Source organism: Triticum dicoccoides, chromosome 7B (assembly GCF_002162155.2).
Source record: "Triticum dicoccoides isolate Atlit2015 ecotype Zavitan chromosome 7B, WEW_v2.0, whole genome shotgun sequence".
Classification (NCBI taxonomy): Eukaryota; Viridiplantae; Streptophyta; class Magnoliopsida; order Poales; family Poaceae; genus Triticum; species Triticum dicoccoides.
This window is the reverse complement of record NC_041393.1, coordinates 175,752,174-175,757,933: the sequence shown is the minus strand read 5'-3', so window position 1 is coordinate 175,757,933 and position 5,760 is coordinate 175,752,174.

Genomic DNA, 5,760 nt, shown 5'->3' with positions numbered 1-5,760 from the left:
CCAACATGCTCACACAATAAGATGGCAAATGAAATATGTGACAAAGCATGCACAACCAATACTAGCATCTATCAAGCAATTGGCGATGACTAGGTCATCTATATATGAGTATATTGACTTAGGAGTCAAACGATAGACATTTGATCATAGGTCATACTCATCGTTTAAGCTCAAGTGGGGTTACCACTTTTACATAAAGCATTGATATGTTCACACCATTAGAGTTGCTTTGAATCAATACTTAGAGTTAAGCTCCCCCTAGATGTGAGATCTCCCCTTAGAGGGATGAACTAACCTTGGGTTTTGTCGATGATGACTTCATGTAGGTGTTGAAGATGTGAATGCTCAATGTTGATGTAGATCTCTTGGAGCAATCCTTTGGAGTGAGTTGCACTTTCAACTTACCTACATGGGTTAGTCCCACAAGGAACAAACAAGAATATCCATAGACATAGAGTGATGTACACACAAAATGATGTCCAGAAAACATTAGGTTACCTTGTCCCTTGCCTTACCAACATGAGGGTTTGTGACTCCTTGAACTTATGCAAAATATGGAAGTTGATTGCACTTGTTCTTGCCATAATGATATGAGTGAAGAATGTTGGTGGAGTCACCCTCAAGAACTCTCTAATTCTTCTTCTTCGGGATCCACATCATCTTGATGGGAATCCTTGGAGTTGTAGTTGTACTTGATGAGGTAGAACTTGACGTAGTCTTGGGAATCCACTTGACCGAGACCTTGGGTGCTTCTTCAAATGCATCAATCTCTTCTTGAAGCTTGTCTTTGCCCTTGTTCTTGTGGTATTGTGGTGGAAGATCATCTTGTGATTGTGTTCCCTTGAAGGAAGTAGGATCATACTTCTCTTGCTGAGGAACAAACTTCGTCTTGGGGTATTGATCTTCTTCCCACTCAACTCCATTGGTATTGAACTTCCGTTCAAAACCAACACCTTGATTCTTCCGGTGTCTTCCTTGCTTGCGTACAATTTCCACGAATTGCTTACTCCCGGCAAGACTCTTGTATACACCTTTCTCTATAATTCCCTTCAATAAGCTATTTTCTTGCTCAAGTGTAACTTGGCTAAGAGAATCATTAGTGGAATCAAGAGAACTATAGAAGCAACAATATTGGATTTGACATTGTTATTGTTACTACTAGAGAAAGAATCTTTCTTGTTCTTGTTACTAGATTTGACTTGAGGCATGTAAGTAGATAAGAGTAAACGCTTGGCCATGTAAGAAGAACTTTTCTTGTGGAGATCATCATTGATTGCCTTTAAGAACTCATGCTCTTGCTCAAGATTGAGCTTTTCAAAGCATAACTTCTCATGAGCTCTTAAAAGTTCTCGATGATCTTCGAAGATAGTTTCATGAGCTAACTTAAGAGTGTTTAGTTCTTTAGTTAGACGCTCAATTTTCTCCTTATCATTGTCACTCGTTTCAGCATGATTAATTGACGTTTCATCATAGAATTCATCACTAGAGTTGTCAACAAGTAAATCATCATCACCTAGCAAGTCATCTTCATCAACATCAAAATCAACATACTCGGGGTGTGTTACCTTAGGACCTTTGGCCATGAAGCATCTTCCAATTCCTTCATTTGGTGATTCAAATATGTCATAGGAGTTGGTTGACACAAGTGCTAGACCGGCAACACCTTCATCTTGAGTGTATTCAGAGTCGAAGTGATAGCTTCTCTAGGAGTGATGGTCGGAGTCGGAGCCGGATACGCATTCACCAACATGAGCTTGATGTCTTAGTTTTGTGTAGCTTTTCGATGACTTATCCTTTCTTTCTGAATCCTTGCTTCTCCGTGAGGATCTTCGTTCATATCGATCATCTCTCCTCCTCCTCTCTCTTGGTGGTGATTCTTCACTTTTGCTTCTTCTTCTTGGAGAATCTTCTCTTCTTTTGTAGGGTGCCGTACACTCATTGGAGTAGTGTCCGGGTCTCCCACAATTGTAGCAATTGTGCTCTCGACTAGACGATCTTTTGTCATGGTAGGATCTTGACTTGGAGCTTCTTTCTTTGCTTCTACTCTTGTAGAATTTGTTAAAGTTCTTCACCATTAAGCTCAATTCTTCATTGAAGGTTTGTTTCTCACTTGATGATGTGGGGGCTTCACTTGAGACTTTGTAAGCACCACTCGACTTGTTGTGAAGTTCCTCCTTATCCTTAAGTGACATCTCATGAGCAACAATTCTTCCAATGACTTCCGTTGGCTTGAGATATTTGTAGTTTGGCATCATTTGGATCAATGTGCACACGGTATCATATTTTCCATCCAATGCTCTTAGGATCTTCTTGATGATGAATTTGTCGGTCATTTCTTCACTCCCTAAGCCGGCAATCTCATTTGTGATAAGAGCAAGCCTAGAGTATATTTCAGCGACACCTTCACCATCCTTCATTTTGAACTTGTCAAGCTGACTTTGGAGCACATCCAACTTGGATTCCTTGACGGAGTCGGTACCTTCGTGCATATCAATCAAAGTATCCCAAATTTCCTTTGTGTTCTCAAGACGGCTGATTTTGTTGAATTCTTCGGGGCACAATCCATTGAAGAGGATATCACAAGCTTGAGTGTTGTATTGCAGCATCTTCAACTCTTCTGCACTAGCTTCACGGTTCGGTTCTCTCCCATCAAAGAATTCACCTTGCAAACCAATACACACAATAGCCCAAACGGCGGGGTTATGTCCGAGAATATGCATTTTCATCTTATGCTTCCAACTAGCAAAATTTGTACCATCAAAGTAAGGACCTCTACGGTGATAGTTTCCCTCGCTAGACGCCATACTCTCCTAGGTTGTGAAACCAAGGCCATGACCACCAAAAGCTACGGAAATCAAAGCAAATGGAGACCAAAGCTCTGATACCACTTGTAGGACCTTGAAGTATGTCTAGAGGGGGGGTGATTAGACTACTTGACCAAATAAAAACTTAACCTTTTCCCAGTTTTAGTGTTTGGCAGATTTTAGCTAACTTAGGACAAGTCAAGCAATAATCACACAAATCAAGCAAGTATGCAAAGAGTATATAGGCAGCGGAAATTAAAGCATGCAACTTGCAAGAAGGTAAAGGGGAAGGGTTTGGAGAATTCAAACACAATTGGAGACACGGATGTTTTTGGCGTGGTTCGGATAGGTGGTGCTATACTACTTCCACGTTGATGGAGACTTCAACCCACGAAGGGTAATGGTTGCGCGAGTCCATGGAGGGCTCCACCCACGAAGCGTCTACGAAGAAGCAACCTTGTCTATACCACCATGGCCGTCGCCCACAAAGGACTTGCCTCACTAGCGGTAGATCTTCACGAAGTAGGCGATCTCCTTGCCCTTACAAACTCCTTGGTTCAACTCCACAATCTTGTCGGAGGTTCCCAAGTGACACCTAGCCAATCTAGGAGACACCACTCTCCAAGAAGTTACAAATGGTGTGTTGATGATGAACTCCTTGCTCTTGTGCTTCAAATGATAGTCTCCCCAACACTCAACTCTCTATCATAGGTTTTGGATCTGGTGGAAAGAAGATTTGAGTGGAAAGCAACTTGGGAAAGGCTAGAGATCAAGATTCATATGGTAGGAATGGAATATCTTGGCCTCAACACATGAGTAGGTGGTTCTATCTCAGAAATGGCAAGTTGGAAGTGTAGGTTTAGTCTGATGGCTCTCTCCACGAATGAAGAGGAGGTGGAGGGGTATATATAGCCTCCACACAAAATCTAACCGTTACACACAATTTACCAATCTCGGTGAGACCGAATCAACAAACTCGGTCAGACTGATTTTAGTAAACCTAGTGACCGTTAGGGTTTTCGATGGGACTGACATGCATCTCGGTAGGACCGATATTGTTAGGGTTAGGGCATAACGTAATCTCGCTGAGACCGATTACACAAACTCGGTGAGACCGATTTTGGTAATTAGCTAACCAGAGAGTTGGTCAGGTGAACTCGGTGGACCGATTTGCTCTTTTCGGTGAGACCGAAATGTTACAAAAAGGAAACAGAGAGTTTACATTGCAATCTCGGTGGGACCGATCCGCTCTTTCGGTGAGACCGAAAAGTTACGAAAAGGAAACATAGAGATTACAATCCCATCTCGGTGAGACCGAGATCCCTATCGGTATAACCGATTTGCCTAGGGTTTGTGGCAGTGGCTATGACTATTAAACTCGGTGGCGCCGGATTGAAAGAATTGGTGTGACCGAATTTGTCTTTGGGTTTAGGTCATATGTGGATGTGGGAAAGCAGCTGAGTGTTTTGGAGCATATCACTAAGCACATGAAGCAAAAGGCTCATTAAGCAACACCTCATCCCTCCTTGATAGTATTGGCTTTTCCTATAGACTCAATGTGATCTTGGATCACTAAAATATAAAATGAAGAGTCTTGAGCTTTTGAGCTTGAGCCAATCCTTTGTCATTAGCATTTTGAGGGGTCCACTTTCATCATCCATGCCATGCCATTCATTGAGCTTTCCTGAGATAGTAGTCTTGGAATAGCATTAGCTCAATGAGCTATATGTTGTTATGAATTACCAAAACCACCTAGGGATAGTTGCACTTTCATACCTGTAGTATTGTGGAATACAGGTTTTAGTGTACCTAGTTGGCATTTTCATAACATCTTTGGCATGTTGCAGTCACTTGTTTCACTTTTTATTAACTGTCAAATTGTAATTGCTTCACCAGGTCTGCATCTAAAAATAAAAATAGAGCTATAAACAAAGGAATATGTTTGTGCAAGTAGACGCCCGATCGGTGTCTTACCTGGAAGTTTCTCCGGTTGGGTGTTGCATATGCCGTGCTCGCTGTCGATGGTTGGTATGAACAAATCGATGAGAGACTGAAATCTCGCACTGTCAGCACTCACTTTGGCCTCAAGGTGCTCGATCAGCTCCTGATCCGTGGGATCGAACTTGATGCCAGCCGGCAGCACCGGCCAATCCTTCTTCGACTTGCATCGGTAATTCCAGTTATATGGTACTCAATGTATGATCAATCCACTATTTTAAGTGAATGATGAAAGATTTCGACAGATAAGTGGTACTCCAAATCTGCAGTCCAGAATACCCAAACACGCCGCCGGGATTCTTGTGTCACCTCACGCGCAGCGTGTTGTCACGTCAATTCAATGTGTGGACATGATGAATAATTTGACCGATGTATACTAGTACTGCTACTGTACTACTTACTAGTCGTATTTAGTGTCACAATTTATACATAGGTTTAACTAACAAGTACGCACTTGAAGCCTAACAGATATATGGCTTCTGCACAGCATCTCCATCATCATTATCAGTACATCCTACGCAGGTGAGTTAGGATGCACTTGATCCTAGGAAGGTATCTATCCTTCAAACCAGAGGATTGCTTCAAACTAACAACAGTACATAATATCCAACAAAAGAGGGTCATGCTACAGCAGCAGAATACATGGCTCAGTCTAGATATCAGCACGAATCAAGTTGTGCATATTTGCTGTTGGCATGAACCACATCGCCGCATGTCGGGTTTGCAAAAGCCATCCATCGCATGGAAGCTTGATGCTTTCACACACTGAAGATTATCTGGCAACAAGCTGTGTCGACGAATCTCTGGATATGGTGATTCATGAAACCCATGGTATGATGTGTAAACACAGCCCCCCTCGCGAATGGAAGTTGCATAGCACAGTAATCATCACTAGTGATATGATCGATGATTGGTTGGATGATCGGATAATTGAGCCCGAGGAACAAGGAGTGGTTGC